This window comes from Dasypus novemcinctus, chromosome 1, assembly GCF_030445035.2.
Source record: "Dasypus novemcinctus isolate mDasNov1 chromosome 1, mDasNov1.1.hap2, whole genome shotgun sequence".
In the NCBI taxonomy this organism is placed as follows: domain Eukaryota; kingdom Metazoa; phylum Chordata; class Mammalia; order Cingulata; family Dasypodidae; genus Dasypus; species Dasypus novemcinctus.
Window position 1 is genome coordinate 194,183,212 of NC_080673.1, and position 23,280 is coordinate 194,206,491.

Consider the following 23,280-nt stretch of genomic DNA (forward strand, 5'->3'; position numbering starts at 1 on the left):
GCCTTGGATAAACCATCTAATATCCAGGAGCCTTAGTTCCTCTACACAAATGGGCCTCCTAAAGCATTCCTCACAGAGATGAAAAGATATAATGGTACATTGGAACTGTTAATAAATGTTCATTGCTATTTTCAATTAGTATCTCTGCACAACACAGTAAAATAGATAAAGGAATACATGACAAAAAGAGTTCCTTGAGGATTCCAGTATTTTAAGCCACTCAGTTGGTCACATCTGCTAGATATGTACTTAATTTTCTCCTCATTCAAAGAGGTGGGGATGGAGATTGAGCAAGTTTCAATAATTACAGATGAAGGAGATGATTATCTTTGACATAGGCAGCCAAATTGGGGATCAAGTTATAATCATTTTGTGAAGGGTGTCTGAAAGTAATTGTTGGGATGGGCAGGAAGGAAGTAACTCTTCTGAAACAGCATCAGTCATCACAATGATGACAGTGCTGGTGTCCCCCTTTGAAGTCATTGTCTCTAATCGTCCACATCTGTCTTCCAATTGGCTTATCAGCAGCTTTCACAGGCTTGGTTCAGTTGTTCTGGATGTATGCAGAAGAATCACTTCATGCAGAAGGACCCTGGAGGTGAATGGATTGAAAATAGCAGCAATCTCATGTATTTATGTGGCAATGTATTTGTATTTTGGTTCTTGCAGTGTAAGAAGTGATTTCACTTCCGTTATCTCATCTAACTTACAAGTAGAGCATTGCTATGCCCTTTTATATTTGAGGGCATCGAGACACCAAGTCTTTGGGTTTCTCTGTGCATGTTTACTCAGCAAGCCGAATGCAGAGCCTAGAATGAGTCTGGGTCTGTCTGGTTTTAGGAACAGATCCTTTTTCTCCATGCTATCATAGAGGAAATCTCATGATGCTCTCAGTGCATTCCAGCAGGCTGCCAAAATCATTAGTGTCAAGGAGTGACTGAAACTCTTCTTTGATCTTCCCTTCCATGATTGGAGAAATCTACTGATAAAGGGCAGGGGGTCCCTTTATTGTGGGAGGCATTGTAATAGGACTCAGGGCAGGAAGTAGAGAGTGGTGGGTTGGCAAGGAGAATGGGGACTGTAAATGCATAAGAAGGTGAAGATTACTAGTGATCAAGAAATGAGGTCAGCTGTGTTAAGAGGAGGAATATGAATTTTTAATGTAGACCAGACAAGAATTTTCAGAAAGAAATTAATTCTCTTGGTAGTGAGGTGAGTTTGATTTTATATATCCTGGGAGAGGCTCAAATGCCAAGGTCTTTAGGGGCCAGGAAAAGAAGATAAATGAGTTTGTTGGCTGGGTATAGGAGGGTGGAGCATCAAGGTTACTTTGGAGAACTGGTGAGTCTGGCCAAATAGCACATCTATAGGCTGAGTTCCTAAGGTCACTCGTTTCCTATCACTATCTCTAGGATGAAACATTTACATCCTCCAGTGACACTATTTCCTCCCCAGCCTTTCGGTACCAGCTCATGGTCTTTCTTACTGGGGATACTGGAAGACTGGAAGCTGGAGGCCAGCTCTTCCCCTTGAGTGGGAAAGTGAGACAAGCCTGTGACTTGGAGTGGCTGCCCACTGCTAAGAAATTTTGCCCAACACAAGAAAGGACCAAGGGGACCGAGTTCTAGGCGGTGTTAAAGGAAAAACTGCATGGGACAACATCAAACAAGGGGCTGCTATAGCAGGGGAGAGAAAATAGAATTCAACTCCAGTGAAACAAAAGGACAACCAACCTTTGAAGGGCTGGGAGAAGCACTGGAAGATAGTAAAGGGTGTTGCTCACTGGGATGGGTGAGGGATTTATTGAGGTTGCAGTTAGGACTCCTCGGTTCTCAGTGTCTTCCTTTGTGGTAATCTGGCCACCTGCAGTCTGTACTGGCTGGGAGAGAGGACGATAGGAACTACCCATGTAGGGCCTCTTAGGAGCGGTGGGGATGGACCTGGAGGTGAGATTGATATTTAGAACAGTTAGGGCCTGAAGTCGTCTTTTTTCCCTTTATTCCCTGCAGTCTGAGTTGCTTTCTCTGCAGTCCCACAGTTGCAAGATCAGTTCCAAGGTAGTCAGCAGGGAGAAGGGAGCAGGGAGGGGTGCACGAGGAGTAAGGCTGGCAGCTTGGTCAAGAGAAAGGAGGGCAGTCTTGGTCAGCTGTGTGATACCAATGAGTGAAGTGGCTCGCCCGGGCCAAGGATGCAGCACATTCTTTCTTCTTCCCCTCCATTTAGCTACTCTCTCATCTCTGATCTCCCACTCTGGATTATTCTGAAGTGGTTATATGAGCTGTTTTGGAGTTTCAACCTTTCTTGGCCCAGTGTTACTCAGCTGTGGAGGCCTTGTTCTAAGAAGGTGTTCAACATGTCGTCCTCCACCAAAAGCACAGGCAGCAGCCCCTCTCTGGGGACTCCTGGATGGTAGGAAGCAGCACCTGCTGGCTGAGAAACCTGCCAAAAGAGCAGTAAGATGCTTTCCCCCCAACCATCTGGGTTCCAATGCTGGCTTGATACCGAGCAAATATGGGTTCTTTCCTGCCTGATATGCTTTAAAGACCAATTCCTGAGACACTGGGGTTTGCGTGAGCAAAGGCGGTCAGGGACCTTGTGGCCCCAAACACTGTCTCCTGGGTCTGATGTTTTATAACATCAGGATGCTAATGATGGAGCACAGGTTTCTTCATTAATAAACATTAAGGGGCTGAACAGGATGCGGGTGGGTACCGAACCAGGGTAGGTCACAAGGATCTGGGGTAGGGGTACAGAGAACAAAGGTGAGTTACAAGGTTTTTCATGCAGATATTAAACAGAAGAGGGTGGAGTGGTTACCGTCATGATAGTCAGCACACACAAGGGTATGCCTGGTTTTGCAATAACCACAAACAAAGAATCTAGAATTACCATCACAGTAACAAGTCTAAGCTAAGTCTAGCTAGTTTCAGTCATTCCAGATATTAACCTTTGGCTACATTATGATATAAAGGTACCTATATATTGATTTAGTAATCATAATTATTTGTTAATTCTTATCCCTCAGTTACAGGCTTACTAGCTGCATGGCTTTGGGCAAGTTACTTGATATCATTGTGCTTCAGTTTCCTCATCTGCAAAAGGAGGACAATAATAGCACCTGCCCCATTGAATGAGTCAGGAGAAGTCAGGTTATGCCACTGTAACAAACAACCCCGAAATCCTAAAAGGTTAACAAAGCTGTGGTTTATATTTTTCTCACACTCTGCCTTCATTGCTATTGACTGGGGATTCTCTCTGCATTGTCAGGAAGTTTACTGTAACAATTGTCTCTAGTTTACATGCAGTAAAGTTCAAACAAAGCAAAACAAAACATGGAATTGAACCCAAGCTCTAACTTCTACCATCCATGTAACCTTGGGAAACACACCTGGTCTCTCCAAACCTATTTCCTCATCACAAAAATGAAGACTGTCTTGCAGGATTGCGCAAGGATAGGATGTGTGCGAAACTGCTTCTTCATGGAGCAGTCTGCATCTGAACGTCGCTGGCACCTCTGGCTGAGGGAAAAGGGAGCTCTGGAGCATCTCACTGACCATCAAAAACTCTCTCTGGATGGCACATCCCATCACTTTACAACTCATTGGTCAGAAGTAGTCACATGACCCTGTCCAACTACAGGGGTCCAGGAAGAGCCTGAAAGGTGGAGTGCTGGAAATATTTGCATAATTCATGGCTAATGCATAGGGCTGTTGTGAGAATTAAACAAGTCAATACTGGTAACACCTTCTAAGCAGTGCTCAATAGTGTTATTAAACGCTCTCCTTCCTAGAACCAGCTGGTGACATCCCCACATGACAGAAAAGACAGAGGCTGGGCTGATTGTGCTAAGAAACAGCAGAAAAATCAACCTTATTTCTGCTCCTTTGTGTCTCTGGTCCCACTCTGGTGGAGCTCTGTTGTTAACTTGCAAAGGACATTGGCCATGCTCATCTTTTCTTGGCCCTAGAGTCCTCTCCCAGTGCAGTGACAGTGTTCAAGAATGTGATGTTTGGGACCCCTCTCAAAAAGGAACTCGTTCAGGCTCTAGGCAGTAGACAATGTCTTCAGGCTGCTGGGAAAGAATGTGGGATTTTGAAGATTTGCAAAAGGAAAAAGCAGGAGCCAACTGGAGGATAGAGCCATCCTGAAATGGGAGGGAACTTGCTTGAATTGAATAGACTTTCATGTTCTGCAGGTTTGACATAGAACCCACATCCAGAAAAGGCTGAACTCAGGATCCCTAAGCAGACTCTGGGCCATAGCATCACAGAGTGGACATCCTGGATCACCGCTCCCCACCGGCTAGTTCCCAAGGGGGCTTGCCCTGTGGCCAATTGTTATTTTTTTCAATAAATAATCTCTTTGATTTCAAAGATATCACTGACTGGGTTTGAACACTTGGGTTTACAACCTTTATTACATATTTATTTATTTTTCTTGTTTTTTTTTTTTCCATTTTTAGTTCTTTTTTTTAAAAGATACATATATCACACAAAATGTTACATTAAAAAACATAAAAGGTTCCCATACACCCCATTCCCCACACCACCCCCTTTCCCCACATCAACAACTTCTTTCATTAGTGTGGTAATTTCATTGCATTTGGTGAATACATCTTGGAGCCCTGTTGTGCTGCATGGATTGTAGTTTACACTCTTCCCCAGTATATTCAGCGGGTTATGGCAGGATATATAATGTCCTGCATCTGTCCCTCAATATCATTCAGGACAACGTCTAGTCCTGAAAATGCCCCCATATCATACCTCTTTTTCCCTCTCCTTGCCTTCAGCAACTCCTGTGGCCACTGTCTCCACATCAGTGATATAATTTCTTCCATTGCTAGAGTCACAATAATTTTATAGTAGAATACCAGTAAGTCCACTCTAATCCATATTTTATTCCTCCATCCTGATTTTTAAAAAATTTTTTTTAAAGACTTATTTATTTTTCCCCTCTTGTTGTCTGTCCTCTGTGTTGATTCGCTGTTATGTTCTTCTGTGTCTTCTTGTCTTCTCTTTAGGTGGTGCCAGGAACTGATCCTGGGACCTTCTGGAGTGGGAAAGAGGTGCTCATTTTCTTGTGCAATCTCAGCTCCCTTATTTTTTTTCTGAAAGTAACTTCCCTCTGATTAATCTGAAGCTACAATGATGTTGATTAAGGGAGGCTGGTTGCACAGGTAAGTGCTGATGGGGGTCCTGGAGTACTGATGAAAAAGGGACAAGGCTTAAGTCCATTTTCTGAGAAGAACTGCTGGAAGAAATGGCATTTTCATGAATAGAGGGGCTACTACATGCCAGGAGCTGTTCTGGGATGTGGCAGTGATGAACACGGCCCCTTGAACAGTGATGATGGAGAGGGATTTGAGGAGCCCCCAGCCTAGATGTTGATCATGAGTGCATGTGGCCAGAAGTTTGGCAGTTTTGGTTGGTGCATCCTGACATAAACTATAATAAATGAGTGACCCCTTTGAACTTTGAATTGAGAACGAGTCTTCATCTTCTGTCTGTTCTTTCATTTGGTAAGTAGCTATTGAATACCTCGTGCCAGGCTCTATTCTAGGCACTAGATGCAGTGGTGCATGCGAAAGACAAGGATCTGCTCTTCCAGAGGGGGACATTCCAGAGGGCAGAGGTTGACTATAAATGAGACGTAAACAAAGACCACAGTCCACCAATTCTTGCATGTGCAGTTTTAAAATTTATTTGGTAATAATTTCAAACTTACAGAAGAGTTGCTCTAATAAGAATAATACAAAAGCCTATATGTTTGTGCGTTTTTTTTTCCCCTGAAATATTTGAGAGTGAGGTTCATATATCATGGCTCTTTATCCCAAAATACTTGACTGTAAATTGACTAAGAATGGAGATAAGCATTTACATCACCCAATACAGTGATCAATATCAGTACGTTTACCATTGATACAATATTTTATCTTATCTGATTTATCTTCCCTATTTCAATTTTGCCAGCTGACCCAAGAACATCCTTGATAGCATTTCCTCCCCATCTTGTAGTATTGAATTTATGATCAGGTTGCATTTAGACATGAAGGAGACTCTTTAGTCTCCTTCAATCTGGAATATAATTCACAGACTTTCTTTGTCTTTTATGACATGGATATTTTTGAAGACGATAGCCCTTCAAAAAAATAGAACTCTTTTTTCCTATTGCCTTCTCAGGATTAGATTTAGGTTATGCATTCTTAGTGCTAGTATGCAACGTAAGCAATGTTTCATCCTTTGTGGTTTCACACCTGAAGGCACATGTTTGTTCATCTAACTCTTACTGAGGATGCCAATTTTGACCAGAGTGAAGATATTGTCTTATTTCTCTTCTGTGTAGTTACTATTTTATCCTCTGTAATTAATAAGCAATCCATACAGAGATTCTCCAAGACCCTGCAATTATATCCTTTCCTTATTAATAGTTCCCCCTGGATTCAGCATCCATTGGTGAGTCTTGTTGCAACCAATCTATGGTGTTTGCTAAAATACATTTTCCCAACTTGAGCCTGCTCTCCACATTTACTAGTTAGCATGCAGCCCCCTCCTTTAAGCAAGAGCCTTCCCTTCTTCTCTAATAATTCATCTTTCTGTATCTGTCCATATAAAGTACTTTAAAAATTGCTTTCTCTGTATCACTATGAAAAGCAAATCTACAAAAATAAACCAAACAAAGGAGTTTGGTCTCCCCTCCCCACCCTGCCTCATTCAAGACCCCTCATCCTCACTCAAGTCATCTATTATGAAATACTGGGATGAGTTCTCCCCTCTCCTCAGGGGGGTTTTTGTTTTTGTTTTAAATGTATTTGGGTTTATTTGTATTTGTTTTCAGTTTCATATTTTCTTTCACCTTCTCATCCTTTGGATTTAGGGCTTTTTTTAAAAACATTTTTATTATTTTTTAATTATTTATTTCTCTCCCCTTCCCTGCCCCTGCCCCGCCCCCCACCGCCAGTTGTCTGCTTTCTGTGTCCATTCGCTGTATGTGCTTCTGTGTCCGCTTGTATTCTTGTCAGCGGCACCAGGAATCTGTGTTTCTTTTTGTTGTGGCATCCTGCTGCGTCAGCTCTGTGTGTGTATGGCGCCATCTTGGGCAGGCTGCACTTTTTTTGTGCTGGGCAGCTTCCCTTAGGGGATGCACTCCTTGCGCGTGGGGCTCCCCTATGTGGGGCACACCCCTGCGTGGCATGGCACTCTTTGCACTCAACAGCACTGCACATGGGCCACACACAGGTCAGGAGGCCCTGGGTTTGAACCCTGGACCTCCCATGTGGTAGGCAGACACTCTATCCATTGAGCCAAATCTGCTTCCCTGGATTTAGTTTTAATTTTTATTATGTGGAACATAAACCTACTCCCAAAAGTCAAATCTATAATATACAAAAAGTTAGACTGGGAGAAGTGTCATTCACTCCTGCATTCCTTTCTCCCTCCTCTCCCTCCCCCAACTTCAGTGTTTCCTTCTTTCTCCAACTTCAGTGTTTCCTTCTTTCTCCTGCCTGTGTTTTCCTTTAGTGAAGATAGGCAGATAAATATATTTGTTTTTGTTCTTTCTCTTCTTTTTGTACACAACAGCTAACGTACTATATATTCCGTTTAACGCTTTGCTTTTATCACTTAAGGATGCCCTGGCTCATGGTTCCAAGGCTAAGAGAAGTCCATAATCCAGGCAGCAGCAGGGCGATGCTTTCCCCTCAGGGACTGTGGCATTCTGGGGGCAGGCTGGCAATCTTTGGGGTTCCTTGGCTTTTCTGTCACATGGCAATGCATATCGCAGCCTCTACTACTTGCCTTTCCAGGTTCCCTTGACTTCCAGCTTCTGGCTGTTCTCTGTGGCTTCTTGCTGTGTCCAATGCCCTTTGCTACAAAGACTTTGACAATCTTGGATTAAAGCCTGCCCTTATTCAGTTTGGACACACCTTAACTAAAAACATCTTCCCAAGGTCCTATTTACCAATGAGTTCACACCCACAGGACCAGGGATTTTCAATTTGCCTTTTATGGGGGATATAATTTAATCCCCAACACCTATGTTGGACATGTAAATAGATTCCAACAGTTTCAATGATAAATAAAGCTATGAATAACTGTTCTAGTTTGCTAGGCTGCCAAAAGCAATATATCAGAAATGGGTTGGATTTTACAGTGGGGATTTATTAGCTTACACGTTTATATTTCTGAGGCCTTGAAAATGTCCAAAGCAAGGCATCATCAAGACTATATATTCTTCCTAAAGACCAGCTGCAATGATCCTATCACATGGCAAGTTACATGGTGCCATATGCTGGCATCTCCCTTCTCTTCTAGGTATAGTTGCTTCCATCCTCCTCCTTCCATGGCTTTCTCTCTCCTCTGATTTTCATTCTCTTATAAAGGAGTCCAGTAAGAAGATGAAGAACCATCCTGAATGAGGTGGGTTGCATCTTAACTTAAGATCCTACTTAACAAAAGATCCTACTTATGATGGGCGCACATCCACACTTCACCAAAGGCAGCTTCTGTTGATCCTGGTGTGTTCCACATGGTGAAGCAAGATGGCCACAGATCTCTGCAAGGTTTCAGGCTTCTCCTCGGAGCTCACCGTTTCCTTTTGAGTTGCTCCTTGGGCCCAGCCTCCTGGATCTTCGTGCTTAAGCAGTCCTGTAGTCCTTTCTCCTGGCACAGGGCTTGTCCCTTAAGGCTTCTGTCCTTGCAGCTCAGCTGTGGGCAAAACTGGAGTCTCTTCTCTCACAGGGCAGTTCCCTTTTTTCCCTTCTGTCCACCTATATGAGTCCATTTATATCTGCCCCAGCAAGTGGGTGGGAACTCAACCTGAGTCTGCCTCACTAACGTAGTCCAATAAAAAGCCCTATAGCAATTGTAACAGCTAATCTAATCAAAGTGTGCTCAGCTGAATTTAATGCAGTCAAAGGGTTTCATATCCAGAGGAATAGATTAGTGTACAAACATAATCTTTATCTTCTTGGGATTTATAAAATAATCTTAATCTGCCACAAATGCATTAGGTTGTTTTGTTAGGTATTCCCAAATCTCCCTCTACAGGGGTTGCATCATTTTGCATTCCCACCAGCAATGTATGAGAGTGCCTATTTCCCCACAGTCTTGCCAACAATGTATTATCGGGCTTTGAAATTTTTGTCATTGTGATAGGTGAGAAATAGTATCTCAGTGTAGTTTTCACTTGCATGTCTCTTGCTATCAGTGTAATTGGCCATTGTTTCATTTGTGTAAAGGCCATTTTGATATCTCTGCAAGTTGCTAGATGCACTTTTTTCACATCTTTGATATTGGGAGGTATTTTCATATTGGTGGTGAGTGAAAGTTTAATTAGCAGCATTTTTAAATTTTGAGAAACATAATGATGGATCTTATAAGCAAGGCAATTTTAGATTTGACAAAATATGATGAATAAATAAATAAATAAATAAATAAATAAATAAGAAAACATACCAGGTGGTGATGAATGCCTTGAAGAAATGGACAGCATAGTAGGAGAGAAGGGAATCAGTACCAAGGAGCTCTCAACTGTTGAGCTCCAAATCACCCAAACATCAGGATGTTTTCTTTCCTTGACTCAGTTAGTTGCATGAAGCATTTGGGGCAATAATTATGTGCCTAATGATTGAGATTCTGTTATTTGCTTAATAAAAAATAATTTACTGTGTTTAAATTACTTAGGGAATTACAATTTTTTCTACCTTGTTTCTAGTCTTTAAAGAGAAAAAAATTTTTTTAATGAATTTGAAATTTGGGAGTCTTGAATGTGAGGCTCACCTCTTCCTTTACTATCTGTGTGAACTTGAAAAACCCATGTGATCTTTTTGTGCTGTGGTTTCTTCATTGAGAAAATGTAGATGAAGATGGCAGGAATGAGGGGAGGATGAGCTGTGCCAGACAATGCTCTTGAATCAGAGAAGTATGCAAAACGTTGCTGGCAATTGCTGTGCTTTTGCTTACTTTATATTCATCTTGATTAACATAAGTTTCAAAGACAAATTCTGGCAACTCAAAGTCCAGGTAGACTGGACTCTCTTTATTTAAGGTTTTAGGGAATGAGAACTGTAGGGCTGATGAAATACAGTTGAATTTGAATTTCAGATAAACAATGGATAATTTTTCATGTAAGTATGTCTCAAATATTACATAGGATATATACTCTAAATTTGTATGTTGTTTATCTGAAATTCAAATTTAACTGGACTTTCTATATATTTATTTGCTAAATCTGGCAACCCTGTGATGGGGAAGAGAGGACAAAGATTTCTAAGTCAAATATCATGTCCAAGATGATATTTTGTCCAAGATGGGCAAGTATCAAAATTAAGGAGAAAGCTACTTACCCTTTTTTGGTTTTGTTTTCCCATCTACACCATGAGGGAGGAGGGCTTGGTAGGTTACTAGGCCAGCAAGGAAAGAGTGAATACAGTGTCCTGTACTACTCCAGAGTTGCCACAGTCTTGTTAAAAAATGTGAGTACCTCCCCACCCCCACCCGCCTACCTGGGCTTCTAATTCAGTAGAGTTCAGCAATGGTCTAGGAACCTATAGTTTTAATAAGCTTTTCAAATGCATTCTAAGCAGCAGACAAGTCTAATTCACTAGAAGAATCCAGGCACTTTAACAAGGACTTCAGTAGCTGAGATAATTAATGGATATCACTGAATTCCTGTATTCACACCAAGCTTCCTTCTTCTGGAAGAAATACCTTTAGATGTTTAAAAAAAAAAAGTTCAAAGCCATTGAAATTCAACCCAAACAGAAAGTCAGGAGGCTTTAAATAAAATATGTCTAGGTTGATTTCCTGCTCTGGCCTGGATTTTATTAATCCATTTTTTTTTCTTCTTTATCTTTCAACTTTTCTCTCTTATATCTTGCATATTTTCCTCCTAAACTTTTCAGCTTTAACTTTGAATTTAACTCTTTGGGAAACACAACCACACACAAGATTGATCTTTGTCTTATATGCACCTTCTTTATCAGAGAAAGAATTGTAACTTCCAATTAGGTGTTGCTCTGTAGATTGAAGGGGATTTCAAATTGTCTTTAGAGAAAAGGTATAGAATATTCATTACTGGAAGAAAGGAAGAACAGCAGATTTGCAGATTTGCAAAAATTACTTTTCAAAGAAAAACATCCCTGACTGTACTTCACAACTCGAAAGTTGTCTTACTGGTTCATATAAAACATTTAGTAAAAATCACTACTGGACGGATCTCCATGCTCCAAAAATGGGTAATCAAAGCAAGCTGCCTGTCCTATAAGACCTTCCTTCCTTGTTTTACAGAAAAGGACCTTGTCTGGCCTTTCTGGCATAAAACAGGGCTAGTGAGGTCAGCCTGGGAGTAAAAAAATCCAAAGGCACTGCTAATTCTTTCTCATTCATCACTGCAAAATAGGGAAAACCCATTTATTAGGAACTTAAATGACTCTTGGAAAGGGAGCATATGATATAATTGTTTATACTAGTTAGTGTACATAAAAGAAATTTTTCTCCAGGACAGGTGGAAAGAGATCTGGGAATTGTTTGCAGCCAGTAAGAGGGTCAAGTGTGGAGACAGATTTTGCTTAAATGCTGGCTCTACCTTTACAAAATATGTGATTTTAATAAAATTACTCAATCCCTTTGTAAAAGAAAAAGAATACTCTCTACCATAATAATAACAACAACAACAAACAACTATTACTTTAACAGCAAATGCTTACATAGCACTTTACATTTAATAGTTGAATCCCTCTTACAACCCAGTCTCATACTTATCTCATAGATGAAGAAACTGAGGCACAGGGTGAAGAATAAACAGTGTCACTAGCCTGGAAGTTCCCTGAGGGCAAGCACTTTTGTCTCATTTGTTTACCACTGTATTCCCACCGCCTAGAATAGTGCCCAGTGCACAATAGAGGTCTAATTACTTATCAGATAAATTCAGGCTTCAACATCTAGCACCTGCCTCAAATTAGGGGCACAATAATGGTCTAGCCCTGTCTGTCCCAACATAGGCCACACTGTGGTTTCCTGGTATTCATTGACTGGTTACCATGTGCCAAGAGTTGAACTAAGTGTTTTATATTTATTACCTTGTTTAATTCTCATGGGAATTCTATACGAGTGGTTCTATTATTTCCCCCATTCTGCAGATATGGATACTGAAGCCCAGAGAGACCCTTTTTTGTCCAAGATCATATTCCTACTAAGAGGCAGAGCCAAGACTGAAAACCAGGCCAGTTTGACATTAAAGCTCCTATTCTCCCCCACTATGCTGAATTACTATACAGGGTTTTTATGTCTGAGATTTAAAAAACAAAACAGAACTCAACAGAGACAAACATAGCTAAACATTTGTGGGAGAAAATACTGGCATAAGATCTAAAATCCCTAGCCTGGTATTCAAGGCTTTTCACAAAGTCGCAACAACATGCTGGCGTGTTGTTGATGACCAACGGATATTTGTTCAGTGAACAAAACTATATTTCCAACATTTTTTCATGGTTTCCCCACATGCAGCCAATGTGAAGTTGTGTCTGCCTCCAGAGTAGTATTTTTTGTCCTTCACGGTGACCAGGCAGGGATTTGGGGACAGCAGGCTTTTAACTAATATTTGTTGAAATGACAGATACATAAAATTTTAATGTTCATATGTGTTCTGACATCGCTCAGACTCATTCAACCTTTCATAAGAATCTGTAAGATTTCAGATATTATTTTTCACTGTGGAAAAAGAAAGAAATACACAAAATATTGTCCTTATAATCTACTTGCTTAAAGCTATTGTGCAGAACAGTTAACTTAAAAATAAACTTTTTTAAAAAAACTGAAAAGCTGAACTAAAAAAATGAAAACTTCCTATAAAAGAGAATATATACTATGATATATTCCAGCAATTCTGTAGTTCTTTCTTCACAAAACTTCCTTGTAACTGTACTTTTTAAAGCACTTACTGAGTAAGAAAGTAATTCCCAGACTGACTGGATGAAGACTATTCAGAGAGCATTTCCATCTTTTGTGCTCAGCTGAATTGTGCTTTCAATTACAGAAAGAGAGAGAAATGGCAACCAGGTTCAGTATTTTGTGAAAAAGTCCTGTAGATATTAAGATATATTCTCCTGTCTGAGCATTCAACCATCCACGTAGCCATCTCTCCTGTTTGTCTCTATTTTTCTCTGTCCGTCTATCCATCCATCCATTTTTATATGAAGAAGGAAAAGAAGATCAGGCATATAATGAACATGCAATAAACATTAGCTATTATTATTACTATTATTCATGTATTCAGTCAACCTTCACTGAGATTCCCTGGAGATGCAGAGATTTGCCCAGAGCTGGGAAGGCAGGCATCCACCAAACTAATTGCCAGTAGAATAGTAAGTACAAGAGAGGCATGTGCATTTATTAAAGAACCTTCAATACCTAAGGCCTTTTACCTCTATGATGCAGTAGACAGATTTGTTTTCTAATGATTCTACCAGAAGAATAAGGTTTAATACAAAGAATTCAGGTTTTAGAGCCAGGCAGATCTACCTTCATCTTATATTGCTTCTGTAGACTTTGGCCTCAGTTTCTTCATATCTGAAATGGGGACATTAATAGAAATAGATACTTTCTCATTGGGTTTCTGTGAAGATCAAATGAGAGAAAGTATGTAAATATATCCTAGGGAATTCTGGCAGGAAGTAGGTACTCAGTAAATGTAACCTTTCTCCTATAGTCTACTCAACACATGTTAATCTGTCTATGGAAACTTCAGTCATACTTAGTATTTGAAAGAAAGATTGGAGGGCATAGTCCCCGATAAGCACCCATATATTCACCTACTGTACCTGATTTTAACTATTTCCAAAGATTAAAGTACCTACCTCTCCTCAGGTTTTGAGATCTTCTATCAATGAGCACTCTTAGCTGGACAAGTACTAGAACTTTGAGGACGGTGGCCATAGAAGCATCCTAAGTAAGTTCTGAGTGGTGGCAAGATCATTCTACAGCGGGGATGTTTAGCCTCGTAAAGGGAATATTTTGAAAAGAGAAACACTAGTGCAGGTGTTCAAAAGCTGGTATACTATTAACAAATCTATCATGCCATTAAACCCTGAGAAGATTCTAGACCTTTCAGGTCTACCTCTGCAACTTAGTAATTGTATGTGTCAACCTAGGCAAGGTCCTTTTTTTTCTCCAAGTCTCTATTTTCCCATACTTATCAAGAGGGATTTAGATGAGGTCTGTGGTTTCTAAATTGTGTGAGGTGGACCCCTCAAGGTTCCAAGCAGGTGTTTCAGGGGTGACTCTGGGGGCTGCACTTAGGGAAATGGAGGCAGATAGACCTCCTGGGACCAATATCCTTCCCCTAATTGAGGCGATCCACTTTCATCTCTTCTGTATTCTGAAATTTGGAGAAGGATTTCTTTTAAAAATAAATTCGTCTATAGAAGGTGTTTGAAAACCATTGAGGCTCTGCCTCCAGTTTAAACAAGACTTCCAAAATGGCTTCCTGGAAAAAAAATGTTTTCTTTTCAAGTTTCAGTTAATCAGAGGAGGTCCTGAGTTCCCCTTTCTGGAAAAATTTCAGCTAATCCAGTTTCCATTTTTTCTTTTTAATCTCTGAAAAGACTTATTAAGGGAGTGTGTTGGTTTTCTATCACATTATCACAAACTTAGTGGTTTAAATAATCCAAATGTTTTATCTTATAGTTCTGCAGGTTATAACAGACACAGGTCTCACTGGACTAAAATCAAGGTGTCAGCAGAGGGTAGAGAGGAAAAGCTGTTTTCTTGCCTTTTTCAGCCTCAAGAGGTCACCCTCAGTCCTTGGCTCCTGGCCCCTTCGTCTATCTTGAAAGCCAGCAAGGGTGGTATGAGTCCTTCTCACCTCCCATCACTCGAACCTCCTTTTCTGCCTCCTGCTTCCATTTTAAGGACTTTTGTGGTTACATTGGGCTCAACTGAATAATCCAGGATAATCTTCCCATTTCAAGGGCCTTTGCTGAATCACATCTGTTACAAATGGTCACAGAGTCACAGGCACTGGGGATTAGGAAGTGGATGTCTTTGGAGGACTATTATTCCACCAACTACAGTGCATGATAACAGATGAAGTGTTGAGAAGTCACAGGGAGCAACTGGGAAGAAAGAGTAAAGATCCAGGAATGAGAGGAAATAGTGGCAGCTGGGCTTGAAAGAAGTGGGGGGTCTTGCCATTCAGGGTCAGAACATTGTTGAGAGATCCTAAGCACTAGAGCAAAGAGGGCTATCTCAGGTGATGTGGGGAAAGCCCATGAAGAGGGCAAGCACCCGATGGCCTCGAGATGCATGGAGAGGAGGACAGGGGATGCCTGAAAGACGTACAATTCTGGACGGGATGAGAAAGTGGTTGCAGGTGTGAGTGAGAGCATGCATCATGGGAAGGACATAATTGCATTTGGCTCAGTAACAGGGTTTTAATGGAATCCTTCAGGAGGACGTGCTTCTCCTCTCACCATCAGCAGGGAGGCCCAACCGGTAAATCATAATAACCAAAGTGCGAATGGAAAGACGAGGCCTTGGCAAAGGAGGCCTATGTGGTCACTTTAAAATTGAAAACTAATAGCAGAAGTAGAGGCTGGGATTCAAAAGAAGAGAATGTGGAAATAAAATTTATTTTGACATGAAATTGCAGATGGGAAGCAAGCCAAGCACAGGTTTCTATCTGGACAGATAGAAAAAGAAAAACCTGCTTAAATTAGGACTGCGTGCAGCTGCTTATAGGGCAGGCCCCCTGTGCAGTCAAGTGTTGTTGGAAGAGTATGGGCTGAACCTCAGGGCCAACACCTTCCAGCTGAGTGAACTTACTCAAGTTATTAAGTCTGTCAGGGCCTCAGTTTTCTCTTCTGAAAAATGGGGGCAATAGTATCTAATTAACAGTGCTATTATGGGCATTAATGAGATAAGGTTAGACAACATACATAAGAGCTTATCCCCTTGTCTGACATATGACACAGGATGGTTGACACATAACCAGAGTGTGGTCATGCTTCCTCATATTGCCTTGTCACTGTTCCATTCTTTCTGGGTCTCCAGTCCTATGCGTTTTCTGTACTTACATGGTCCTGTTAACAGGCTCCTTTTTTCCAGAGACATGCCTCTATAATTTTTGACATGCTGCCCCCCTGTCATCAGGTTAGATATCTAAACTTCTCAGCTTGTTATTCAAGGTCCACCACTGTTTAATGCAGCCTTCCTTTCTTATTTTATCACTCCCTGTCCCAAAGATGTTTATGTTTGACTCCAGTCCAAATGAAAATTCCCTGTTAGGATCACCCCCTGTCCCAACCCCCACACTAAATCAGCTGGTTCCTACCTTCAGTCACATTGTGGCCTCTGCCTGGAATGCCCTCTCCCCTCTATAATTTGTATATTGGGTTGATGTAAGGGAAAAAGGAGGAAGGAGAGTTTTTGATGGAGACACTAAAGATAGGAGAAGCAGTTTGTGTGATGGGGGTGGAGGTCATGTCATGGGACATGCTGGTGGGAAGATGGAGGTGGCTGGCCTGGAGAAGAAAGAAAGAACAGGTTCAGAACAGGAAGAAATTACTATCCTAGAGCCTACCTGGAAAACCCTCTTGCGAGAAGGTAGTGGAGGTTGAAGGGACATGGATGAGATACAGGTGACTCGCTATTCCAAAGTCAATTGTCCAAGTAACATAGGGAGGCAGAAGAAGGCACGGGAAGCATCCAAACTCCTTGGCATGGTAGGCAGGCTTCATGTGCCATAACATGCTCCTCTGCCTGCCTGTTCACCCAGTTTCTTTCCTCACTGCTTCCTACCCCACTCGATTTCCATTAACACACAGCTACCTTGTGACTGTCCCATGTTGTCTGGGCTTTTGCTCTACCCATGCTCTTTCCTTCTGCCTGAAATGCCTTCTCCATACTTTGTCCCCTTCTCATCCTTCAAACCCAGCACTGTCGCGTCCTCCAGGGAGCCTTACTTGCCGCTGTTTCTTCTCTTCCCCCTTTCTTCACCCTAGATATTCTCTCCTACCGCTGGGCTTCCTCTGCCCTTCCTCATACTTCTGCTGTCACAAGTATTTCATTTATTCACTTGCTTGTACCATTGCTGTCAAGTGTAGGAATGGTGGGTGACTCCTGTAAGTGGTCTGTGCCTAGCCTAGCATGTAGTAGATGCTCAGAAATATTTATTAAATCAAACTGAATATCTTAGGAAGATTTTCTGCCATGGCAGGTAGGAGACCAAAACATGAAACTTTAAGGTAAAAATCTGGGTATGACGTTGTCTTTACTGCATAAAGAACATGGAGATAAATGGTGAAATGGTTGTAGTGGATAATGTTGCAGAGACGAATGGGGAAGGTTTAATAAAAATATGCAATGGCCCAGCCAATCAGAAGCGAGAAGTCAGGTAAAACTAACTGCTGATGATTGTATGCAAATAAAGCTGTCTATATGATTAGGATCTAAACCACCCAATGTCCTCTCATACAGCACCCTAATACAGCACCCTAATTCAGCCGGGGAGAAATGTTGAACTGTCACCTGGAGAACAGATGACCTGACAAGCCGCCAGACACTCAGTAAACTTCGTGTGTGAGAGAAATAAACCTTGGTTGCTTTAATCCCCTGAGGTGTAAGATGTCTTTGTTATTGCAGCGTATCTCAACCCTCATTTACTAGTATGAAAGTGAAAGCCGTAGATCTATTAAGCCATAGAGCTTGCAAAGAGGGTAAAGAAAGTAGAAAAGAGTGCCCAGAGGTGAGTCTGGGATTATGCCAACATTTACAGATTAGGTAGTGGATAAAAAGCTGGCAAAAGCCACCATCACAGAGACAATCCTTTGGGTGAAAACTGTGCACATCTTGAATTTTTTTTTCATAAATTCATATGCAATAGGAACTGATGGTTTTTGTTTATATTGAGCTACCTCCAAGAGGAGCAGCTGGAAACTTTGGGTTTTTCTTGATCATCTCACATCTTGCAGCTGAATTTACCAAGAAACCAGTGAGAGGATGTACAGACTACTGCACGCCATCCTTCCACTCAAAGAACAAACAAACAGAGAAGACATAACTCTTGAGCAGATGCAAAATCTCAGACATCTTTTTTTTATCTAAACAGGGGTACCCTTAAAGATTAGAAAAAGGGCAGCAGAAGAGTATTCCTGTACTGGCTGTTCTTTTGTATTTTCTTGTCCCTGTGTTCTTTGGTTTGTCTAATAAGCCCCTGGAGGAAAATAGGGTTATATCCCCATTGGCATCTGGGTTAGTCAAGGATCTTCAGTGAAACAGAACCAACACATACATATATATACACATATAAATATGCATATGCATGTATATATGTAAAAATGTGTATACGTGTGTATGCATGTGTATATATGTATATGTGTGCCTGTATATAAATGGTTATATGTATATATGTGTATTTGTGTGTATGTCTGTGTATGTGAATATATGTGTGTATGTACACATATATATGTTTCTAAATGTATATGTGTGTATGTGTGGATTGGTTCACACAGTGGCTGCGGCTGACAAGTTCTAATTCAGTAGGGCGGCTGGAGGCTGGAGATAACTCTAAGAGTGACGTTGAAGTCTTGTGTTTGAATTAGGGGTGGGCAGCAGGCTGTAAATGCTTGGAGGAGTGAATGGTGTAGTCTTGAGGCAGAATTCCTTCTGATCCCTGGAATCCCCAATACCTTTAACTGATGGATGGGCACCTCCACCTTATGGTGGGTAATCTCCTTTACTTAGTCAACTGATTGTAGATACTAATCCCACCTAAGAAATACCTCCCCAGCAACAACTAGGCCAATGTTTGACCAATCCAGCCAAGTTGATGCTTAAAATTGACCATTGCAGCTGCCTGAGTACCATCCCAGTGCCAGGGCGATGTGAAATATTTTCAGACATTTGTGATTCTAGTTTAAAGCTGCAGGGCCCAGGTGTATGAGGATTGGCTTTGTTTTCTGGGGTCATTCATTGTAGAAAACTTTTAGGACAGTTTTCATGCTGTCCTAAGCATTGTTTAACAGCAGCCTTTCTTCTTGTAGCGGATATCTGCAAAATGTAATTGCTTGCTTTCGGCATTGTGTTCTGTCTTTTTGAGTCTCCTGGGTTTGGGGAGAGGTTCTGCCAGAATTTTAATCTCTGCTAATTCCTTAGGTGGAGGACGCACACTAACCGTCCCCATGTTGTGTCCTCACTGTGCCAATTTTATTCTTCTGAGGATCAGCACAGAGGCATATGGCCTTCCTCAAATTTGGACAACCCCAGGCTAGCTCTGTCAAGTTAGGCTTCTATTTCATGTCACATTCCACATCAAATGCAGGTGGCAGTGGATGATGGCACCCCAGGGATGGACCTTCCATCCCCATCACTAAGCTCCAGTGTTGTAAACAAATCTGGGGTCTTGGCTCTGCACCTTGGAGCTGGATCAGTCCTTTGTGGATAATTAACTCAAGATCCAGTTCTTAAACTTCAAGATTCAACTTCCACTGACCTGAACTAGGCAGTCTGGAAAGCTGTTTACCCTGCAGGTACCCCTGTGGTGAGAAAACCCTGCGGAGGTCTTTATCTACACTACATTTTCTGGCTCTTGGATTTTGTTTTTCTACTTGGAATGATCTCTAATGCCTTACCTTGCCAGCCCTGCTTGTTCTTTAGCTATAATCTCAGGGATCCCCTCTTAAGAAAGCCTCCCAGGTACCTCCTCCCACCCCTATCTTACGTGGGTGTCTCTCCTCTATGCTTCCCTGGCATATTGAGTCTACTGCCGTCATCATACTTCCCACCCTTTGTTGCAAGTAGCCATCAAGAGCTGCTGGCATATTGACTTTGGTCATGCTCTGTACCAGGACTTTAATTACAGTTTCTCAGTCACAGTTCCCAACAATTCCATACAGTGAGTATCACTGTTTTCTTCATTTTGAAGCTGAGGATCTGGAGGGTGCAGAGATTAAGTTGTTCCAGGTCACACAGTTTGCCATTGGCAGTTGGGATTCAAATCAAGACCGCCCAAATCCACATGTGACTCCCCCATTAGACTTTGGGCTCTACATAGTCAGCGACCATGGCACATCCATCTTTGGGTCCCAAGCACCCAGCAGAGAGGTTGAGAGCTGGTGACTTGCAGAGCTGGGAGCTCTTTGAATATGGGTCATAACTGTTTTATAGCTGATGTTTGTCAACAGCAAGGTTCTTGGCACAGAGTAATAAAAGCAACGAGAAGAAACCATAATGGCAGCAAGCATCTTTACCACGTACCTAGCACTGTTCAAAGCATTTTACATCTACTAACATTTTTAATCTTTACAACAACCTTATGGGGTAAGTGTCTTATCATGCCTATTTTACAAATGACAACATTGAGGCACAGGAAGGTTAAGTAATTTGCTTAAGGTCTTACATAAGATCTGAGCTTTGGACCAGCCTGTTTGTAGATGCTCAGTAAATGCTTGTCATGAAATAACATGTGAGTGGATTTCTGCACTTGATTGGATAACAATGTAGCTTCTACCTTATCCTCCTATATGTCCTAGAACTAAGAGCCCCTGAAGTAGAAGCTGGGGTCAAAGACCCCTTTCCCACTGTCCAGCATGGCTGTGTGGCCAAGAGGAGGTGCCCAAATGGTCCCTTCTTGTGTCTTTTAGACAAAAGGGGCAGCATCATGGCTACAGGCTATAGAAAATCGCCATTGTTTCTCACATGGGTAAGAAATAGAAACTTCTGGAGAACTCACCATAGGATACCTCCTTTCTGGTGAGAATCAAAACATGGCATAGGCCATAGAAATCTCAGAGAATGACCAGCTCTAGCCCCTCATTATAGAGAAGGAAAATAAGGCCCAGAGAGGAGTCGACTTGGTTAACATCATTTAGCACCTTGGGAAGTGTAAGCAGGATCCACATCTCTTCTCAGACGAGGCCAGAGGAAAATAATTCAGTTGCAGAAAGGAAGAGAAATGCAACTAGCTCCACTTGGCTCTGTACATAACCTAATTTCATTTCATCTTTACACTAGCCTAGAAAAATCTGAAAGATCACATTTCAGATGAAGAAGGTGAAACTCTGAGATTGGTTTGCTCTAGGTCATGTAGCAAATATGTACTTGAACCAAGACTTCATCTTAGGAATTTTGAAAATGTCTATTTTGTCTGGGATTTCTTAAATTTCCAAGGTCAAACAATTAGTTGGCGTAAGACCAACTGCTCTACCATCACGCTAGTCACAATAAAGGAAATGACTAAAAGTGCAATTAGTTTAATGGTGCTATAACAGTAAGGATGACCCCTTTAACTTCTGGCTCTTTTTCTTTCCTTTCCTGTTTTTTTTTTTGAAGAGCTGAGCACATTGCTCCCATTTTAAAGCATGGGTAGTTGTCCATCTCAAATACATACAATTTTTTTTTAACTACATCAAGAAGGTTAGGAACCTTTATCAGAATTGCAAATGTCTCTAAAGAAGGCACAGGGGAGGGATTTAGTTTTATTGGGCACCATCCCCATTAAATGGACCAAGAGAACCTTTGCCCCTGATCACTGGAAGTTAAGGCTCTTACTGACATAGCTATACCATAGAGCATCTTCAAGAAACAAGCTGATGGGAACGTTTAGACCATGATGATAATCTCTGAAGGGGAAGCAGGGTGTTTCGTTTTATCTTAACCTCACTGACAATCTAGTCAGTGATATTATTTCAAATCACTTAATTATCTCAGATTCCTTAGCTATCAGGAGGAAAGGATTTCACAGGCCCCTTTTTGGCAACCCATGAGGATGTTGTCAAAGACCAATTCGTTTATACCTGAAAACATTTTGCAATCTTGGGACATTCAGATATAAAGAAAAGAGACCAATTCTCCCTCATTTATTTAACAATGAAATACCTGCTGGGTGCATGGCCTTGCACTAGACCGTGAGTCATTACCATTTTATTATTTTATGCATCTAAATTATCTTGAGAAATTTAAAATTATCTAGCTTAATGTTTGTTGGCACTCACTTGCCGAAGGGAATTCAGAATCCCAGATGACGCCATCTCCGCCTCTCACTTTTATTCAATTACAACAGTAACCTGGATAATACAAAATCCCTTCTAAGCAATCCATCATAGCTGGCAGCCTGGACTAATTTCCTGAGCCCTATTTATCCATTTCAGTGATGTTAGGCTCATGCCAAAGAGCTGTAGGGGCACAAAAACATGGGAAAATAAATCTGTGACTTGTCATCAATGACAAAGCTATGGACACCATCACACACACACACATTCACCCCCCCCATCACTGTGTTTTTGGGAACTGACCCCAGGACCCCATCTGCACCCCAGGTAATGGCATATATGAGCTCTCCTGCTGGCACTGTCCCCCTCCAATACCACACGCGTGAGTGACCCGCTCCAGCGGCCCGAAAGGGTGTGGTGCGATCTTGATTTTCGTTTTCAGACCTGCTGTTAAAAGTTGAGTGCTAACCAAGTTCTCTGGAACTATTAGTCATTCCCATGGATGTTTTTTCCACTCATATCCGAAGCCATTATCCACCAGGGAAGACCAGGCGCCGGTCCTGGGTGCCCCAGAGTCACATTACGTCTCTGGTTGCTGTTATGTAACTTCTTGAACTATGTTTGACAATGCCTTTGTTCACCCAGATACAATTTTACTTTTACTCAGGGTCTGAACAGCAGATTAAGGAGCCCTACATTTTCGGGGGTAAATTTTTACACCAGAGACTGAAGTCTTTACAATTGATTTAAAACAGACAACATTCTAAGATTGTGGTATTTGTTCCAAGACATTCTTCATCCAGCCCCTCAAGAAGACAGCAGGGTTCCAATTGCTCATCCACTTAAGGTTGTCAGGAAGGAAATAGCACATGAGAGGAAGGGAATTGTTACGTAAATTTCCATAAGATTATGGCTAGACCCTATTACATGTCACTACTTTTCAAATATTGAAAAGAAAAAAACCACTATCATTTTGCTAGCAAGATGCAACCTGCTCTTTTATTTATCCAATTTGTGGAAGAAATCATATTTAGCTGCTTAGAAAATTGCAAGACAATCTCCAGCAAATCTTCTACTGGGTCTTAGAATGTGTGGTCTTTGGGTCTGTGGTTCATGTCTGTGCATTTTACTTGAACTCACTCTGCAGATGGATTTTGAAGTGTCTAGGGCTAGGAAGGGTGCAGGGAGACATCCTGAATTAGTGACTTCATTCACCTATTTGGATAAGTGGCCAACTTGTAGAGAGGGCATTCAATGGTAAACATTTCTACTTTTTGCCGCTATGCATCCATCTCCCC

At 41.5% G+C, this 23,280-nt stretch overlaps 1 long non-coding RNA gene across 1 annotated transcript; it reads left to right on the top strand.

Moving 5' to 3' along the window:
• Positions 1 to 13,856: 13,856 nt before the first annotated feature.
• Positions 13,857 to 17,602, top strand: LOC111763354 (uncharacterized). Its single transcript, XR_009186578.2, has 2 exons — positions 13,857 to 13,944; positions 17,472 to 17,602. It is a non-coding gene; the product is annotated as an uncharacterized lncRNA (long non-coding RNA).
• Positions 17,603 to 23,280: the final 5,678 nt, after the last annotated feature.